Genomic DNA, 20,179 nt, shown 5'->3' on the forward strand with positions numbered 1-20,179 from the left:
TGTGAGCGCACTGGGTAGGTGCCAGAGACCATTTGTCGAGCCTCTGGGAACCCGCACAGGGTTGTTGGGTCCAGGGCACTCGCTGGGAACATGCCCGGGAACATTTGGAGAGCCGCTGGGACCCCGCGTGGGGTCGCTGGGCCCCGTGCGCGCACTTGGGAGGTGCCAGGGACCGTTTGGCGATCCGCTGGGACCCCACACTGCGTCGCTTTGCCCTGTGTGTGTGCTGTGGAGGTGCCTTTGACTGTTTGGCGTGCCGCTGGTACCCCATGCTAGAGACGTGCCAGGGAACATTTGGAGAGCCGCTGGGAACCCATGCTAAGTCCCTGGGGCACGTGTGCGGGCTGGGGATGTGCCAGGGACGATTTGTGAGCCGCTGGGACCCCGCGCGTGGTTTCTGAGCACTGTGTGTGCACTGGGTTGGTGCCAGGGACCATTTGGCGAGCTGCTGGGACCCAGCGCGAGGTCACTGGGGCCCGTGCGATCACTGGGGAGGTGCCAGGGACCGTTTGGCGAGCCTCTGGGACCATGCACTAGTTTGTGGGGCCACGTGCGCGCGCTGGGATGTGCCAGGGACCATTTGCGAGCCGCTGGGAGCCCGTGCTGGGTCGCTGGGCCCCGTGCGCACGCTGGTGAGGTGCCGGGGACCATTCGGCGAGCCACTGGGACCCTGCACGGGGTCGGTGGTCCCCATGCGTGCGCTAGCGAGGTGCCAAGGATCATTTGGCGAGCCTCTGGGACCCTGCGCGGCGTCACTCGGCCCTGTGCGCGCGCTTGGGAGGGGCCAGGGACCATTTGGCGAGCCGTTTGGTTCTTGCACATGGTCGCTGGGCCCCGTGTGTGCGCTGCGGAAGGGCCAGGAACCATTTGCGAGGCGCTGGGACCCCGCACGTGGTTGCTGGGACCTGTGCGCGCACTGGGTAGGAGCCAGGGACCATTTGTCGAGCCCGCCAGGACCCCGCACGGGGTCGCTGGGGCCCATGCGCGTGCTGGTAAGGTGCCAGGGACCAATAGGCGGGCAATGGGACCCCGCGCGGGGTCAATGGGCCTGGTGCGCACACTGGGGAGGTGCCAAGGACCATTCGGAGAGTCGCTGGGACCCTGCACGAGGTCGCTGGGGCCAGTGCACGCGCTGGGGAGGAGCCAGGTACCATTTGGTGAGTTGCTGGTACCCAGCTAGAAATCGCTGGGGCCCGTGCGCGCGCTGGAGATGTGCCAGGGACCATTTGGCGAGCCTCTGGGAACCTGCACGAGATCGTTGGGGCCCGTACACGTGCTGGGGAGGTGCCAGGGACAGTTTGGCAAGCCTCTTGGACCCTGCGCGAGGTCGCTGGGGCACGTGTGATCGCTGGGGCGGGGCCAGGGACCATTTGGCGAGCCGCTCGGACCCCGCGCAGGGTTGCTGTGGCCCATGCGCGCGCTGGTAAGGTGGAAGGGACCATTTGGCGAGCCGCTGGGACCCCGCGCGTGGTTTCTGGGCCCTGTGTTTGGACAATTTTGCGAGGCATTGAGACGCCGTGTGGGGTCCATGGGCCCCGTGCCCGCGCTGGGGAGGTGCCAGTTACCATTTTGCGAGCCACTGGGATCTCGTGTGCGGTTGTTGGGCCCAGTGCGCGCGTTGTGGAGGTGCCAGGGACCATTTGGTGAGCCGGTTGGGACCCCACACAAGGTCGCTGGGGCCTGTTCACGTGCTGGTAAGGTGCCAGGGTCCATTTGGGGACACGGTCAGACCGCACGTGGGGTCGCTGGGCCCCGTGCGCACGTTGTGGAGTGGCCAGGGGTCATTTGCGAGCCGCTCTGACCCCATGCGTGGTTGCAGGGCCTTTTGCTTGCACTGGGTACGAGCCAGGGACAATTTTGCGAGCCGCTGGGACCCCGCGCGGGGTCTCAGAGCCCAGTGCGCACACTGGGGAGGAGCCTGATAACATTTGGTGAGCCACTGGGTCCCCGCTAGAAATCGCTGGGGCGCGTACGCTTGCTGGGTATGTGCCAGGGACCAGTTGGAGAGCCGCTGGCAACCCTCGCGAAGTCGGCTGGCCCTGTGCGCGCGCTGGGGAGAGACCAGGGACCATTTGGCGAGCCGCTTGGTTCTCGCACGAAGTCGCTGCCCTGTGCACGCCAGGGGGAGGTGCCAGGGACTCTTTGGCGAGCCACTGGGAACCCGCGCGGGATCGCTGGGTCCAGTGTGTGCGCTGGGCATGTGACAAGGACCACTTGTGAGCCGCTGGGACCCCACGCGTGGTTGCTGGGACCTGTGAGCGCACTGGGTAGGTGCCAGAGACCATTTGTCGAGCCTCTGGGAACACGCACAGGGTTGTTGGGTCCAGGGCGCTCGCTGGGAACGTGCCCGGGAACATTTGGAGAGCCGCTGGGACGCCACGTGAAGTCTCTGGAGCACGTGCGCGCGCTGGGGTTGTGCCAGGGACAATTTGGCGAGCCACTATGACCCCACGCGGGGTCAATGGGCCTGGTGCGCACACTGGGGAGGAGCCAGGGACCATTCGGAGAGTCGCTGGGACCCTGCACGAGGTCGTTGGGGTCAGTGCACTCGCTGGGGAGGAGCCAGGTACCATTTTCAAGTTGCTGGGACCCCACGCGTGGCTGCTGGGTCCTGTCAGCGTGCAGGGGAGGTGCTAGAGACCATTTGTCGAGCCGCTAGGGCTTCACACGGGGTCATTGGAGCCAGTGAGTGTGCTTGTCAGGTGCCAGGAACCATTTGTTGAGCAGCAGGGATCATGTGCGGGGTCGCTGGGGCCCGTGCGCTCGTTGGGGAGCCGCCAGGGATAGTTTGGCGAGCCTCTCGGACCCTGTGCAAGGTCGCTGGGTCCCATGAGCGTTCTGGGTATGTGACTAGGACCATTTTTGAGCCGCTGTGACCCCGCTCATGGTTGCTTGATCCTGTGTGCGCGCTGGGTAGGTGCCAGGGAACATTTGGAGAGCCGCTGGGATCCCATGCTAAGTCCCTGGGGCACGTGCGCGCGCTGGGGATGTGCCAGGGTCGATTTGCGAACCACTGGGACCCCGCGCGTGGTTGCTGGGCACTGTGTGTGCACTGGGTAGGTGCCAGGGACCATTTGGCGAGCCGCTGGGACCCCGCACGGGGTCGCTGGGCCCCGTGCGCACGCTGGGGAGGAGCCAGGCACAATTTGGTGAGTTGCTGGGGTCCGTGCGCGCGCTGGGGAAGTGCCAGGGACCATTTGGAGAGCCGCTGGGACCCCGCACGGGGTCGCTGGGCCCCGTGAGCACGCTGGGGAGGAGCCAGGCACAATTTGGTAAGTTGCTGGGGTCCGTGCGCGCGCTGGGGAGGTGCCAGGGACCATTTGGTGAGCCACTGGGACCCCGAGTGAGGTGGCTGGGTCCAGTGTGCGCGCTGGGGAGGTGCCAGGGACCATTTGCGAGCCTTTGGGACCCTGTGCGGAGTCACTGGGCCCTGTGCACGCGCTGGGGAGAGACCAGGGACAATTTGGCGAGCCGCTTGGTTCTCGCACGAAGTCGCTGCTCTGTGCACGCCAGGGGGAGGTGCCAGGGAATCTTTGGCGAGCCACTGGGAACCCGCGCGGGGTCGCTGGGTCTCGTGTGTGCGCTGGGCCTGTGACAAGGACCATTTGTGAGCCGCTGGGACCCCACGCGTGGTTGCTGGGACCTGTGAGCGCACTGGGTAGGTGCCAGAGACCATTTGTCGAGCCTCTGAGAACCCGCACAGGGTTGTTGGGTCCAGGGCGCTCGCTGGGAACGTGCCCGGGAACATTTGGAGAGCCGCTGGGTCGCCACGTGAAGTCTCTCGGGCACGTGCGCGCGCTGGGGATGTGCCAGGGACCATATGGCGAGCCACTGGATCTCTGCGTGGGGTCATTTGGCCCCGTGCGTGTGCAGGGGATGTGCCCATTACCAATTGGCAAGCCTCTGGGGCCCTGCGCTAGGTCGCTGAGCCCAATGCTTGTGCCGGGGATGTAGCAGGAACCATTCGGCGAGCCGCTGGGGCCCTTTCACTCGCTGGCGAGGTGCCAGTGACCATTTGTCACTCGGCCCTGTGCGCGCGCTTGGGAGGGGCCAGGGACCATTTGGCGAGCCGCTTGGTTCTCGCACATGGTCGCTGGGCCCCGTGTGTGCGCTGCGGAAGGGCCAGGAACCATTTGCGAGGCGCTGGGACCCCGCACGTGGTTGCTGGGACCTGTGCGCGCACTGGGTAGGAGCCAGGGACCATTTGTCGAGCCCGCCAGGACCCCGCACGGGGTCGCTGGGGCCCATGCGCGTGCTGGTAAGGTGCCAGGGACCAATAGGCGGGCAATGGGACCCCGCGCGGGGTCAATGGGCCTGGTGCGCACACTGGGGAGGTGCCAAGGACCATTCGGAGAGTCGCTGGGACCCTGCACGAGGTCGCTGGGGCCAGTGCACGCGCTGGGGAGGAGCCAGGTACCATTTGGTGAGTTGCTGGTACCCAGCTAGAAATCGCTGGGGCCCGTGCGCGCGCTGGAGATGTGCCAGGGACCATTTGGCGAGCCTCTGGGAACCTGCACGAGATCGTTGGGGCCCGTACACGTGCTGGGGAGGTGCCAGGGACAGTTTGGCAAGCCTCTTGGACCCTGCGCGAGGTCGCTGGGGCACGTGTGATCGCTGGGGCGGGGCCAGGGACCATTTGGCGAGCCGCTCGGACCCCGCGCAGGGTTGCTGTGGCCCATGCGCGCGCTGGTAAGGTGGAAGGGACCATTTGGCGAGCCGCTGGGACCCCACGCGTGGTTTCTGGGCCCTGTGTTTGGACAATTTTGCGAGGCATTGAGACGCCGTGTGGGGTCCATGGGCCCCGTGCCCGCGCTGGGGAGGTGCCAGTTACCATTTTGCGAGCCACTGGGATCTCGTGTGCGGTTGTTGGGCCCAGTGCGCGCGTTGTGGAGGTGCCAGGGACCATTTGGTGAGCCGGTTGGGACCCCACACAAGGTCGCTGGGGCCTGTTCACGTGCTGGTAAGGTGCCAGGGTCCATTTGGGGACACGGTCAGACCGCACGTGGGGTCGCTGGGCCCCGTGCGCACGTTGTGGAGTGGCCAGGGGTCATTTGCGAGCCGCTCTGACCCCATGCGTGGTTGCAGGGCCTTTTGCTTGCACTGGGTACGAGCCAGGGACAATTTTGCGAGCCGCTGGGACCCCGCGCGGGGTCTCAGAGCCCAGTGCGCACACTGGGGAGGAGCCTGATAACATTTGGTGAGCCACTGGGTCCCCGCTAGAAATCGCTGGGGCGCGTACGCTTGCTGGGTATGTGCCAGGGACCAGTTGGAGAGCCGCTGGCAACCCTCGCGAAGTCGGCTGGCCCTGTGCGCGCGCTGGGGAGAGACCAGGGACCATTTGGCGAGCCGCTTGGTTCTCGCACGAAGTCGCTGCCCTGTGCACGCCAGGGGGAGGTGCCAGGGACTCTTTGGCGAGCCACTGGGAACCCGCGCGGGATCGCTGGGTCCAGTGTGTGCGCTGGGCATGTGACAAGGACCACTTGTGAGCCGCTGGGACCCCACGCGTGGTTGCTGGGACCTGTGAGCGCACTGGGTAGGTGCCAGAGACCATTTGTCGAGCCTCTGGGAACACGCACAGGGTTGTTGGGTCCAGGGCGCTCGCTGGGAACGTGCCCGGGAACATTTGGAGAGCCGCTGGGACGCCACGTGAAGTCTCTGGAGCACGTGCGCGCGCTGGGGTTGTGCCAGGGACAATTTGGCGAGCCACTATGACCCCACGCGGGGTCAATGGGCCTGGTGCGCACACTGGGGAGGAGCCAGGGACCATTCGGAGAGTCGCTGGGACCCTGCACGAGGTCGTTGGGGTCAGTGCACTCGCTGGGGAGGAGCCAGGTACCATTTTCAAGTTGCTGGGACCCCACGCGTGGCTGCTGGGTCCTGTCAGCGTGCAGGGGAGGTGCTAGAGACCATTTGTCGAGCCGCTAGGGCTTCACACGGGGTCATTGGAGCCAGTGAGTGTGCTTGTCAGGTGCCAGGAACCATTTGTTGAGCAGCTGGGATCATGTGCGGGGTCGCTGGGGCCCGTGCGCTCGTTGGGGAGCCGCCAGGGATAGTTTGGCGAGCCTCTCGGACCCTGTGCAAGGTCGCTGGGTCCCATGAGCGTTCTGGGTATGTGACTAGGACCATTTTTGAGCCGCTGTGACCCCGCTCATGGTTGCTTGATCCTGTGTGCGCGCTGGGTAGGTGCCAGGGAACATTTGGAGAGCCGCTGGGATCCCATGCTAAGTCCCTGGGGCACGTGCGCGCGCTGGGGATGTGCCAGGGTCGATTTGCGAACCACTGGGACCCCGCGCGTGGTTGCTGGGCACTGTGTGTGCACTGGGTAGGTGCCAGGGACCATTTGGCGAGCCGCTGGGACCCCGCACGGGGTCGCTGGGCCCCGTGCGCACGCTGGGGAGGAGCCAGGCACAATTTGGTGAGTTGCTGGGGTCCGTGCGCGCGCTGGGGAAGTGCCAGGGACCATTTGGAGAGCCGCTGGGACCCCGCACGGGGTCGCTGGGCCCCGTGAGCACGCTGGGGAGGAGCCAGGCACAATTTGGTAAGTTGCTGGGGTCCGTGCGCGCGCTGGGGAGGTGCCAGGGACCATTTGGTGAGCCACTGGGACCCCGAGTGAGGTGGCTGGGTCCAGTGTGCGCGCTGGGGAGGTGCCAGGGACCATTTGCGAGCCTTTGGGACCCTGTGCGGAGTCACTGGGCCCTGTGCACGCGCTGGGGAGAGACCAGGGACAATTTGGCGAGCCGCTTGGTTCTCGCACGAAGTCGCTGCTCTGTGCACGCCAGGGGGAGGTGCCAGGGAATCTTTGGCGAGCCACTGGGAACCCGCGCGGGGTCGCTGGGTCTCGTGTGTGCGCTGGGCCTGTGACAAGGACCATTTGTGAGCCGCTGGGACCCCACGCGTGGTTGCTGGGACCTGTGAGCGCACTGGGTAGGTGCCAGAGACCATTTGTCGAGCCTCTGAGAACCCGCACAGGGTTGTTGGGTCCAGGGCGCTCGCTGGGAACGTGCCCGGGAACATTTGGAGAGCCGCTGGGTCGCCACGTGAAGTCTCTCGGGCACGTGCGCGCGCTGGGGATGTGCCAGGGACCATATGGCGAGCCACTGGATCTCTGCGTGGGGTCATTTGGCCCCGTGCGTGTGCAGGGGATGTGCCCATTACCAATTGGCAAGCCTCTGGGGCCCTGCGCTAGGTCGCTGAGCCCAATGCTTGTGCCGGGGATGTAGCAGGAACCATTCGGCGAGCCGCTGGGGCCCTTTCACTCGCTGGCGAGGTGCCAGTGACCATTTGTCACTCGGCCCTGTGCGCGCGCTTGGGAGGGGCCAGGGACCATTTGGCGAGCCGCTTGGTTCTCGCACATGGTCGCTGGGCCCCGTGTGTGCGCTGCGGAAGGGCCAGGAACCATTTGCGAGGCGCTGGGACCCCGCACGTGGTTGCTGGGACCTGTGCGCGCACTGGGTAGGAGCCAGGGACCATTTGTCGAGCCCGCCAGGACCCCGCACGGGGTCGCTGGGGCCCATGCGCGTGCTGGTAAGGTGCCAGGGACCATTAGGCGGGCAACTGGGACCCCGCGCGGGGTCAATGGGCCTGGTGCGCACTCTGGGGAGGTGCCAGGGACCATTCGGAGAGTCGCTGGGACCCTGCACGAGGTCGCTGGGGCCAGTGCACGCGCTGGGGAGGAGCCAGGTACCATTTGGTGAGTTGCTGGTACCCAGCTAGAAATCGCTGGGGCCCGTGCGCGCGCTGGAGATGTGCCAGGGACCATTTGGCGAGCCTCTGGGAACCTGCACGAGATCGTTGGGGCCCGTACACGTGCTGGGGAGGTGCCAGGGACAGTTTGGCAAGCCTCTTGGACCCTGCACGAGGTCGCTGGGGCACGTGTGATCGCTGGGGCGGGGCCAGGGACCATTTGGCGAGCCGCTCGGACCCCGCGCAGGGTTGCTGTGGCCCATGCGCGCGCTGGTAAGGTGGAAGGGACCATTTGGCGAGCCGCTGGGACCCCGCGCGTGGTTTCTGGGCCCTGTGTTTGGACAATTTTGCGAGGCATTGAGACGCCGTGCGGGGTCCATGGGCCCCGTGCCCGCGCTGGGGAGGTGCCAGTTACCATTTTGCGAGCCGCTGGGACCCCGCGCGGGGTCTCAGAGCCCAGTGCACACACTGGGGAGGAGCCTGATAACATTTGGTGAGCCACTGAGTCCCCGCTAGAAATCGCTGGGGCGCGTACGCTTGCTGGGTATGTGCCAGGGACCAGTTGGAGAGCCGCTGGCAACCCTCGTGAAGTCAGCTGGCCCTGTGCGCGCGCTGGGGAGAGACCAGGGACCATTTGGCGAGCCGCTTGGTTCTCGCACGAAGTCGCTGCCCTGTGCACGCCAGGGGGAGGTGCCAGGGACTCTTTGGCGAGCCACTGGGAACCCGCGCGGGGTCGCTGGGTCCAGTGTGTGCACTGGGCATGTGACAAGGACCACTTGTGAGCCGCTGGGACCCCACGCGTGGTTGCTGGGACCTGTGAGCGCACTGGGTAGGTGCCAGAGACCATTTGTCGAGCCTCTGGGAACACGCACAGGGTTGTTGGGTCCAGGGCGCTCGCTGGGAACGTGCCCGGGAACATTTGGAGAGCCACTGGGACGCCACGTGAAGTCTCTGGAGCACGTGCGCGCGCTGGGGTTGTGCCAGGGACAATTTGGCGAGCCACTATGACCCCACGCGGGGTCAATGGGCCTGGTGCGCACACTGGGGAGGAGCCAGGGACCATTCGGAGAGTCGCTGTGACCCTGCACGAGGTCGTTGGGGTCAGTGCACTCGCTGGGGAGGAGCCAGGTACCATTTTCAAGCCGCTGGGACCCCACGCGTGGCTGCTGGGTCCTGTCAGCGTGCAGGGGAGGTGCTAGAGACCATTTGTCGAGCCGCTAGGGCTTCACACGGGGTCGTTGGAGCCAGTGAGTGTGCTTGTCAGGTGCCAGGAACCATTTGTTGAGCAGCTGGGATCATGTGCGGGGTCGCTGGGGCCCGTGCGCTCGTTGGGGAGCCGCCAGGGATAGTTTGGCGAGCCTCTCGGACCCTGTGCAAGGTTGCTGGGTCCCATGAGCGTGCTGGATATGTGACTAGGACCATTTTTGAGCCGCTGGGACCCCGCTCATGGTTGCTTGATCCTGTGTGCGCGCTGGGTAGGTGCCAGGGAACATTTGGAGAGCCGCTGGGAACCCATGCTAAGTCCCTGGGGCACGTGCGCGCGTTGGGGATGTGCCAGGGTCGATTTGCGAACCACTGGGACCCCGCACGGGGGCGCTGGGCCCAGTGCGCACGCTGGGGAGGAGCCAGGCACAATTTGGTGAGTTGCTGGGGTCCGTGCGCGCGCTGGGGAGGTGCCAGGGACCATTTGGTGAGCCACTGGGACCCCGGTGAGGTGGCTGGGTCCAGTGTGCGCGCTGGGGAGGTGCCAGGGACAATTTGGCGAGCCGCTTGGTTCTCGCACGAAGTCGCTGCTCTGTGCACGCCAGTGGGAGGTGCCAGGGAATCTTTGGCGAGCCACTGGGAACCCGCGCGGGGTCGCTGGGTCTCGTGTGTGCGCTGGGCCTGTGACAAGGACCATTTGTGAGCCGCTGGGACCCCACGTGTGGTTGCTGGGACCTGTGAGCGCACTGGGTAGGTGCCAGAGACCATTTGTCGAGCCTCTGAGAACCCGCACAGGGTTGTTGGGTCCAGGGCGCTCGCTGGGAACGTGCCCGGGAACATTTGGAGAGCCGCTGGGACGCCACGTGAAGTCTCTCGGGCACGTGCGCGCGCTGGGGATGTGCCAGGGACCATATGGCGAGCCACTGGATCTCTGCGTGGGGTCATTTGGCCCCGTGCGTGTGCAGGGGATGTGCCCATTACCAATTGGCAAGCCTCAGGGGCCCTGCGCTAGGTCACTGGGCCCAATGCTTGTGCCGGGGATGTAGCAGGAACCATTCGGCGAGCCGCTGGGGCCCTTTCACTCGCTGGCGAGGTGCCAGTGACCATTTGTCGCTGGGCCCCGTGTGCATGCTGGGGAGGGGCCAGGGACCATTTGGCAAGCCGCTGGGAGCCCTCGCAATGTTTTTGGGGCATGTGCACGCGCTGGGGATGTGCCAGGGACCATTTGGCGAGCCGCTGGGACCCCGCACGTGGTTGCTGGGACCTGTGCGCACACTGGGTAGGAGCCAGGGACCATTTGGCGAGCCCGCCGGGACCCCGCACGGGGTCGCTGGGGCCCGTGAGCGTGCTGGTAAGGTGCCAGGGACCATTAGGCTGGCAACTGGGACCCCGCACGGGGTCAATGGGCCTGGTGCGCACACTGGGGAGGTGCCAGGGACCATTCGGAGAGTCGCTGGGACCCTGCACGAGGTCACTGGGGCCAGTGCACGCGCTGGGGAGGAGCCAGGTACCATTTGGTGAGTTGCTGGGACCCAGCTAGAAATCGCTGGGGCCCGTGCGCGCGCTGGGGATGTGCCAGGGACCATATGGCGAGCCTCTGGGAACCTGCACGAGATCGTTGGGGCCCGTACACGTGCTGGGGAGGTGCCTGGGACAGTTTGGCAAGCCTCTTGGACCCTGCGCGAGGTCGCTGGGGCACGTGTGATCGCTGGGACGGGGCCAGGGACCAATTGGCGAGCCGCTCGGACCCCGCGCAGGGTCTCTGGGGCCGGTGTTCACGCGGGGGAGGTGCCAGGGATCATTTGGCAAGACGCAGGGACCTGCGCAGGATTGCTGTGGCCCATGCGCGTGCTGGTAAGGTGGAAGGGACCATTTGGCGAGCCGCTGGGACCCCGCGCGTGGTTTCTGGGCCCTGTGTTTGGACAATTTTGCGAGGCACTGAGACCCCGTGCGGGGTCCATGGGCCCCGTGCCCGCGCTGGGGAGGTGCCAGTTACCATTTTGCGAGCCACTGGGATCTCGTGTGCGGTTGTTGGGCCCAGTGCGCGCGTTGTGGAGGTGCCAGGGACCATTTGGTGAGCCGGTTGGGACCCCACACAAGGTCGCTGGGGCCTGTTCACGTGCTGGTAAGGTGCCAGGGTCCATTTGGGGACACGGTCAGACCGCACGTGGGGTCGCTGGGCCCCGTGCGCACGTTGGGGAGTGGCCAGGGGTCATTTGCGAGCCGCTCTGACCCCACGCGTGGTTGCAGGGCCTTTTGCTTGCACTGGGTACGAGCCAGGGACAATTTTGCGAGCCGCTGGGACCCCGCGCGGGGTCTCAGAGCCCAGTGCGCACACTGGGGAGGAGCCTGATAACATTTGGTGAGCCACTGGGTCCCCGATAGAAATCGCTGGGGCGCGTACGCTTGCTGGGTATGTGCCAGGGACCAGTTGGAGAGCCGCTGGCAACCCTCGCAAAGTTGGCTGGGTCTCGTGTGTGCGCTGGGCCTGTGACAAGGACCATTTGTGAGCCGCTGGGACCCTACGCGTGGTTGCTGGGACCTGTATGTGCACTGGGTAGATGCCAGGGACCATTTGGCGAGCCGCTGGGACCCCACACGGGGTCGCTGGGCCCTGTGCGCACGCTGGTGAGGACCCAGGCACAATTTGGTGAGTTGCTGGGGTCCGTGCGCGCGCTGGGGAGGTGCCAGGGACCATTTGGTGAGCCACTGGGACCCCGAGTGAGGTGGCTGGGTCCAGTGTGCGCGCTGGGGAGGTGCCAGGGACGATTTGCGAGCCTTTGGGACCCTGTGCGGAGTCACTGGGCCCTGTGCGCGCGCTGGGGAGAGACCAGGGACAATTTGGCGAGCCGCTTGGTTCTCGCACGAAGTCGCTGCTCTGTGCACGCCAGGGGGAGGTGCCAGGGACTCTTTGGCGAGCCACTGGGAACCCGCGCGGGGACGCTGGGTCCAGTGTGCGTGCTGGGGAGGTGCCAGGGACTATTTGGCGAGCCTCTGGGAACCCGCGTGGTGTCGCTGGGTCTCGTGTGTGCGCTGGGCCTGTGACAAGGACCATTTGTGTTCTGCTGGGACCCCACGTGTGGTTGCTGGGACCTGTGAGTGCACTGGGTAGGTGCCAGAGACCATTTGTCGAGCCTCTGAGAACCCGCACAGGGTTGTTGGGTCCAGGGCGCTCGCTGGGAACGTGCCCGGGAACATTTGGAGAGCCGCTGGGACGCCACGTGAAGTCTCTCGGGCACGTGCGCGCGCTGGGGATGTGCCAGGGACCATATGGCGAGCCACTGGATCTCTGCGTGGGGTCATTTGGCCCCGTGCGTGTGCAGGGGATGTGCCCATTACCAATTGGCAAGCCTCTGGGGCCCTGCGCTAGGTCGCTGAGCCCAATGCTTGTGCCGGGGATGTAGCAGGAACCATTCGGCGAGCCGCTGGGGCCCTTTCACTCGCTGGCGAGGTGCCAGTGACCATTTGTCGCTGGGCCCCGTGTGCATGCTGGGGAGGGGCCAGGGACCATTTGGCAAGCCGCTGGGAGCCCTCGCGATGTTTTTGGGGCATGTGCACGCGCTGGGGATGTGCCAGGGATCATTTGCGAGCCGCTTGTACCCCGCGCAATGTCGCTGGCTACAGTGTGCGCGCTGGGCATGTGACAAGGACCACTTGTGAGCCGCTGGGACCCCACGCGTGGTTGCTGGGACCTGTGAGCGCACTGGGTAGGTGCCAGAGACCATTTGTCGAGCCTCTGGGAACACGCACAGGGTTGTTGGGTCCAGGGCGCTCGCTGGGAACGTGCCCGGGAACATTTGGAGAGCCGCTGGGACGCCACGTGAAATCTCTGGAGCCTGTGCGCCTGCTGGGGTTGTGCCAGGGACCATTTGGCGAGCCACTATGACCCCGCGCGGGGTCAATGGGCCTGGTGCGCACACTGGGGAGGAGCCAGGGACCATTTTCAAGCCGCTGGGACCCCACGCGTGGCTGCTGGGTCCTGTGAGCGTGCAGGGGAGGTGCTAGAGACCATTTGTCGAGCCACTAGGGCTTCGCACGGGGTCGTTGGAGCCAGTGAGTGTGCTTGTCAGGTGCCAGGAACCATTTGTTGAGCAGCTGGGATCCTGTGCGGGGTCGCTGGGGCCCGTGCGCTCGTTGGGGAGCCGCCAGGGATAGTTTGGCGAGCCTCTCGGACCCTGTGCAAGGTCGCTGGGTCCCATGAGCGTGCTGGGTATGTGACTTGGACCATTTTTGAGCCGCCCGAACCCCACTCATGGTTGCTTGATCCTGTGTGCGCGCTGGGTAGGTGCCAGGGAACATTTGGAGAGCCGCTGGGAACCCATGCTAAGTCCCTGGGGCACGTGCGCGCGCTGGGGATGTGCCAGGGTTGATTTGTGAACCACTGGGACCCCGCGCGTGGTTGCTGGGCACTGTGTGTGCACTGGGTAGGTGCCAGGGACCATTTGGCGAGTTGCTGGGGTCCGTGCGCACGCTGGGGAGGTGCCAGGGACCATTTGGTGAGCCACTGGGACCCCGAGTGAGGTGGCTGGGTCCAGTGTGCGCGCTGGGGAGGTGCCAGGGACGATTTGCGAGCCTTTGGGACCCTGTGCGGAGTCACTGGGCCCTGTGTGCGCGCTGGGGAGAGACCAGGGACAATTTGGCGAGCCGCTTGGTTCTCGCACGAAGTTGCTGCTCTGTGCACGCCAGGGGGAGGTGCCAGGGACTCTTTGGCGAGCCACTGGGAACCCGCGCGGGGTCGCTGGGTCCAGTGTGCGTGCTGGGGAGGTGCCAGTGACCATTTGTCGCTGGGCCCCGTGTGCATGCTGGGGAGGGGCCAGGGACCATTTGGCAAGCCGCTGGGAGCCCTCGCAATGTTTTTGGGGCATGTGCACGCGCTGGGGATGTGCCAGGGATCATTTGAGAGCCGCTTGGACCCCGCGCAAAGTCGCTGGCTACAGTGTGCGCGCTGGGGATGTGCCAGGGACCATTTGCGACCCGCTGGGACTCCACGCCTGGTAGCTGGGGTCCGTGTGCGCGCTGGGGATGTGCAGGGACCATTTGTCGAACTGCTGGGACCCTGCGCGGGGTGACTGGGCCCAGTGCGTGCGTTGGGGAAGTGCCAGGGACAGTTTGGCGAGCCTCTCGGACCCTGCGCGAGGTCGCTGGGGCACGTGTGATCTGGGGAGGGGGCAGGTACCATTTCACGAGCCGCTGGGACCCCGCTCGAAGTCGCTGGGGCCTGTCCGCGCGCTGGGGATATGCCAGGGACGATTTACGAGCCTCTGGGACAGTGCGCGAGGTCACTGGGTGAAGTGCGTGTGCTTGGGAGGTACCAGGGACCATTTGGCGACCCGCTGAGACCCTTTGCGAGGTCGCTGGGGCCCATGTGATCACTGTGGAGATACCAGGGACCATTTGGCGGTCCCCGCGCAGGGTCTCTGGGGCCCTTGCACACGCTGGGGATGTGCCTGGGACCATTTGGCGAGCCTCTGGGACCACGCGCGGAGTCGCTGGGACACATACACGCGCTGGGGAGGTGCCAGGGACCATTTGGCGAGCCGGTGGGACCCCGCGTGGAGTCGCTGGGCCTCATGTGCGCGGTTGAGAGGTTTCAAGTACCATTTTGCGAGCTGCTGGGAACATGCATGAGATCGCTAGGGCCCGTGCACGCACTGGGGATGTGCCAGGGACCATTTGGCGAGCCAGTGGGACCCCGCGCGGGGTCGATGGGCCCCATGCTTGATGGGATGTGCCAGGGACCATTTGCGAGCTGCTGAGACCCTTTGCGAGGTCGCTGGGGCCCATGTGATCACTGTGGAGATACCAGGGACCATTTGGCGAGTCGCTTGGTCCCCGCGCAGGGTCTCTGGGGCTGGTGTGCATGCTGGGGAGGTCCCAGGGATCATTTGGCGAGCCGCTGGGACCCCGGTAGAAATCACTGGGGCCCGTGCGCGCACTGGGGATGTACCAGGGACCATTTGGCGAGCCGGTGGGACCCCGCGTGGGGTCGCTGGGCCCCATGCTTGATGGGAGGTGCCAGGGACCATTTGCGAGCTGCTGGGAACCCTCGCGTGCTTGCTGGGCTCTGTGTGCGTCATAGGTATGAGCCAGGGACAATTTGGCAAGCTGCTGGGACCCCGCGCGTGGTCGCTGGGCCCCATGTGCGCGCTGCAGATGGGCCAGGGACCCTTTGGCGAGCCGCTGGGTCCCCACTCGGGGTAGCTGGGCCCCTTGCGCGCGCTGGGGATGTGCCAGAGACCATTTGGCGAGCCTCTGGGAACCTGCACGAGATCGCTAGGGCCCGTGCACACGCTGGGGAGGTACCTGGGACCATTTGGCGAGCCTCTGGGAACCTGCACGAGATCGCTAGGGCCCGTGCACACGCTGGGGATGTGCCTGGGACCATTTGGCGAGCCTCTCGGACCCTGTGCAAGGTCGCTGGGTCCCATGAGCGTGCTGGGTATGTGACTAGGACCATTTTTGAGCCGCCCGAACCCCACTCATGGTTGCTTGATCCTGTGTGCGCGCTGGGTAGGTGCCAGGGAACATTTGGAGAGCCGCTGGGAACCCATGCTAAGTCCCTGGGGCACGTGCGCGCGCTGGGGATGTGCCAGGGTTGATTTGTGAACCACTGGGACCCCGCGCGTGGTTGCTGGGCACTGTGTGTGCACTGGGTAGGTGCCAGGGACCATTTGGCGAGTTGCTGGGGTCCGTGCGCGCGCTGGGGAGGTGCCAGGGACCATTTGGTGAGCCACTGGGACCCCGAGTGAGGTGGCTGGGTCCAGTGTGCGCGCTGGGGAGGTGCCAGGGACGATTTGCGAGCCTTTGGGACCCTGTGCGGAGTCACTGGGCCCTGTGCGCGCGCTGGGGAGAGACCAGGGACAATTTGGCGAGCCGCTTGGTTCTCGCACGAAGTCGCTGCTCTGTGCACGCCAGGGGGAGGTGCCAGGGACTCTTTGGCGAGCCACTGGGAACCCGCGCGGGGTCGCTGGGTCCAGTGTGCGCGCTGGGGAGGTGCCAGTGACCATTTGTCGCTGGGCCCCGTGTGCATGCTAGGGAGGGGCCAGGGACCATTTGGCAAGCCGCTGGGAGCCCTCGCAATGTTTTTGGGGCATGTGCACGCGCTGGGGATGTGCCAGGGACCATTTGCGACCCGCTGGGACTCCACGCCTGGTAGCTGGGGTCCGTGTGCGCGCTGGGGATGTGCAGGGACCATTTGTCGAACTGCTGGGACCCTGCGCGGGGTCACTGGGCCCAGTGCGTGCGTTGGGGAAGTGCCAGGGACAGTTTGGCGAGCCTCTCGGACCCTGCGCGAGGTCGCTGGGGCACGTGTGATCTGGGGAGGGGGCAGGTACCATTTCACGAGCCGCTGGGACCCCGCTCGAAGTCGCTGGGGCCTGTCCGCGCGATGGGGATGTGCCAGGGACGATTTACGAGCCTCTGGGACAGTGCGCGAGGTCACTGGGTGAAGTGCGTGTGCTTGGGAGGTACCAGGGACCATTTGGCGACCCGCTGAGACCCTTTGCGAGGTCGCTGGGGCCCATGTGATCACTGTGGAGATACCAGGGACCATTTGGCGGTCCCCGCGCAGGGTCTCTGGGGCCCGTGCACACGCTGGGGATGTGCCTGGGACCATTTGGCGAGCCTCTGGGACCACTCGCGGAGTCGCTGGGACACATGCACGCGCTGGGGAGGTGCCAGGGACCATTTGGCGAGCCGGTGGGACCCCGCGTGGAGTCGCTGGGCCTCATGTGCGCGGTTGAGAGGTTTCAAGTACCATTTTGCGAGCCGCTGGGTACATGCATGAGATCGCTAGGGCCCGTGCACGCACTGGGGATGTGCCAGGGACCATTTGGCGAGCCAGTGGGACCCCGCGCGGGGTCGATGGGCCCCATGCTTGATGGGATGTGCCAGGGACCATTTGCGAGCTGCTGAGACCCTTTGCGAGGTCGCTGGGGCCCATGTGATCACTGTGGAGATACCAGGGACCATTTGGCGAGTCGCTTGGTCCCCGCGCAGGGTCTCTGGGGCTGGTGTGCATGCTGGGGAGGTCCCAGGGATCATTTGGCGAGCCGCTGGGACCCCGGTAGAAATCACTGGGGCCCGTGCGCGCACTGGGGATGTACCAGGGACCATTTGGAGAGCCGGTGGGACCCCGCGCGGGATCGCTGGGTCCCATGCTTGATGGGAGGTGCCAGGTACCATTTGCGAGCTGCTGGGAACCCTCGCGTGCTTGCTGGGCTCTGTGTGCGTCATGGGTATGAGCCAGGGACAATTTGGCAAGCCGCTGGGACCCCGCGCGTGGTCGCTGGGCCCCATGTGCGCGCTGCAGATGGGCCAGGGACCCTTTGGCGAGCCGCTGGGTCCCCACTCGGGGTAGCTGGGCCCCTTGCGCGCGCTGGGGATGTGCCAGAGACCATTTGGCGAGCCTCTGGGAACCTGCACGAGATCGCTAGGGCCCGTGCACACGCTGGGGAGGTGCCTGGGACCATTTGGCGAGCCTCTGGGAACCTGCACGAGATCGCTAGGGCCCGTGCACACGCTGGGGATGTGCCTGGGACCATTTGGCGAGCCTCTGGGACCATGCGCGGAGTCGCTGGGACACATGCACGAGCTGGGGAGGTGCCTGGGACCATTTGGCGAGCCTCTGGGACCCCGCGCGGAGTCTCTGGGACACATGCACGCGCTGGGGAGGTGCCTGGGACCATTTGGTGAGCCTCTGGGACCCCGCGTGGGGTCGCTGGGTCTCATGCGCGCGTCTGAGAGGTGTCAGGTACCGTTTGGCGAGCCGCTGGGAACCCTCGCGAAGTCGCTGGGGCCCGTGCCTGCACTGGGGATGTGCCAGGGACCATTTACGAGCCTCTTGGACACTGCGCGAGGTCACTGGGCCCAGTGCGTGTGCTTTGAAGGTACCAGGGACCATTTGGCGAGCTGCTGGGTTCCCACTCGGGGTCGCTGGGCCCCATGTGCCCGCTGGGGAGGTGCCAGGGACCATTTGGCTATCTGCTGGGACCCCGCACGTGGTTGCTGGGACCTGTGCGCGCACTGGGTAGGAGCCAGGGACCATTTGGCGAGCCCGCCGGGACCCCGCACGGGGTCGCTGGGGCCCGTGCGCGTGCTGGTTAGGTGCCAGGGACCATTAGGCGGGCAACTCGGACCCCGCGCGGGGTCAATGGGCCTGGTGCGCACACTGGGGAGGTGCCAGGGACCATTCGGAGAGTCGCTGGGACCCTGCACGAGGTCGCTGGGGCCAGTGCACGCGCTGGGGAGGAGCCAGGTACCATTTGGTGAGTTGCTGGGACCCAGCTAGAAATCGCTGGGGCCCGTGCACGCGCTGGGGATGTGCCAGGGACCATTTGGCGAGCCTCTGGGAACCTGCACGAGATCGTTGGGGACCGTGCACGTGCTGGGGAGGTGCCAGGGACAGTTTGGCAAACCTCTAGGACCCTGCGCGAGGTTGCTTGGGCACGTGTGAATCCTGGGGAGGTGCCAGGGATCATTTGGCGAGACGCTGGGACCTGCGCGGGGTTGCTGTGGCCCATGCCCGCGCTGGTAAGGTGCAAGGGACCATTTGGCGAGCTGCTGGGAGCCCGCGCGTGGTTTCTGGACCCTGTGTTTGGACAATTTTGCGAGGCACTGAGACCCAGTGCGGGGTCCATGGGCCCCGTGCCCGCGCTGGGGAGGTGCCAGTTACCATTTTGCGAACCACTGGGATCTCGTGTGCGGTTGTTGGGCCCAGTGCGCGCGTTGTGGAGGTGCCAGTGACCATTTGGCGAGCCGCTGGGACCCTGCGCGGGGTCCCTGGGTCCCATGCGCTCGCCGGGGATGAGCCAGGTAGCATTTGGCGAGACGCTGGGACCCCTCGCAAAGTCGCTGGGGTCCGTACCCGCACTAGGGATGTGCCAGGGACCATTTGCGAGCTGCTGGGACACGCGCGTGGTTGCTGGGCACTGTGCGCGTGCTGGGTAGGAGCCAGGGACTATTTGGTGAGCCGGTTGGGACCCCACACAAGGTCGCTGGGGCCTGTTCAAGTGCTGGTAAGGTGCCAGGGTCCATTTGGGGACACGGTCAGACCGCACGTGGGGTCGCTGGGCCCTGTGCGCACGTTGGGGAGTGGCCAGGGGTCATTTGCGAGCCGCTCTGACCCCACGCGTGGTTGCAGGGCCTTTTGCTTGCACAGGGTACGAGCCAGGGTCTCAGAGCCCAGTGCGCACACTGGGGAGGAGCCTGATAACATTTGGTGAGCCACTGGGTCCCCGCTAGAAATCGCTGGGGCGCGTACGCTTGCTGGGTATGTGCCAGGGACCAGTTGGAGAGCCGCTGGCAACCCACGCGAAGTCGGCTGGCCCTGTGCGCGCGCTGGGGAGAGACCAGGGACCATTTGGCGAGCCGCTTGGTTCTCGCACGAAGTCGCTGCCCTGTGCACGCCAGGGGGAGGTGCCAGGTTCTCTTTGGCGAGCCACTGGGAACCCGCACTGGGTCGCTGGGTCCAGTGTGTGCGCTGGGCATGTGACAAGGACCACTTGTGAGCCGCTGGGACCCCACGCGTGGTTGCTGGGACCTGTGAGCGCACTGGGTAGGTGCCAGAGACCATTTGTCGAGCCTCTGGGAACCCGCACAGGGTTGTTGGGTCCAGGGCGCTCGCTGGGAACGTGCCCGGGAACATTTGGAGAGCCGCTGGGACCCCGCACGTGGTTGCTGTGACCTGTGCGCGCACTGTGTAGGAGCCAGGGACCATTTGGCGAGCCCGCCGGGACCCTGCACGGGGTCGCTGGGGCCCGTGCGCGTGCTGGTAAGGTGCCAGGGACCATTAGGCGGGCAACTGGGACCCCGCGCGGGATCAATGGGCCTGGTGCACGCGCTGGGGAGGAGCCAGGTACCATTTGGTGAGTTGCTGGGACCCAGCTAGAAATCGCTTGGGACCGTGCACGCGCTGGGGATGTGCCAGAGACCATTTGGCGAGCCTCTGGGAACCTGCATGAGATCGTTGGGGCCAGTGCACGTGCTGGGGAGGTGCCAGGGACAGTTTGGCAAGCCTCTTGGACCCTGCGCGAGGTCGCTGGGGCACGTGTGATCGCTGGGGAGGTGCCAGGGATCATTTGGCGAGACGCTGGGACCTGCGCGGGGTTGCTGTGGCCCATGCGCGCGCTGGTAAGGTGCAAGGGACCATTTGGCGAGCCGCTGGGAGCCCGCGCGTGGTTTCTGGGCCCTGTGTTTGGACAATTTTGCGAGGTACTGAGACCCCGTGCGGGGTCCATGGGCCCCGTGCCCGCGCTGGGGAGGTGCCAGTTACCATTTTGGGATCTCGTGTGCA

This window comes from Acipenser ruthenus, chromosome 51 (genome assembly GCF_902713425.1).
Source record: "Acipenser ruthenus chromosome 51, fAciRut3.2 maternal haplotype, whole genome shotgun sequence".
In the NCBI taxonomy this organism is placed as follows: Eukaryota; Metazoa; Chordata; class Actinopteri; order Acipenseriformes; family Acipenseridae; genus Acipenser; species Acipenser ruthenus.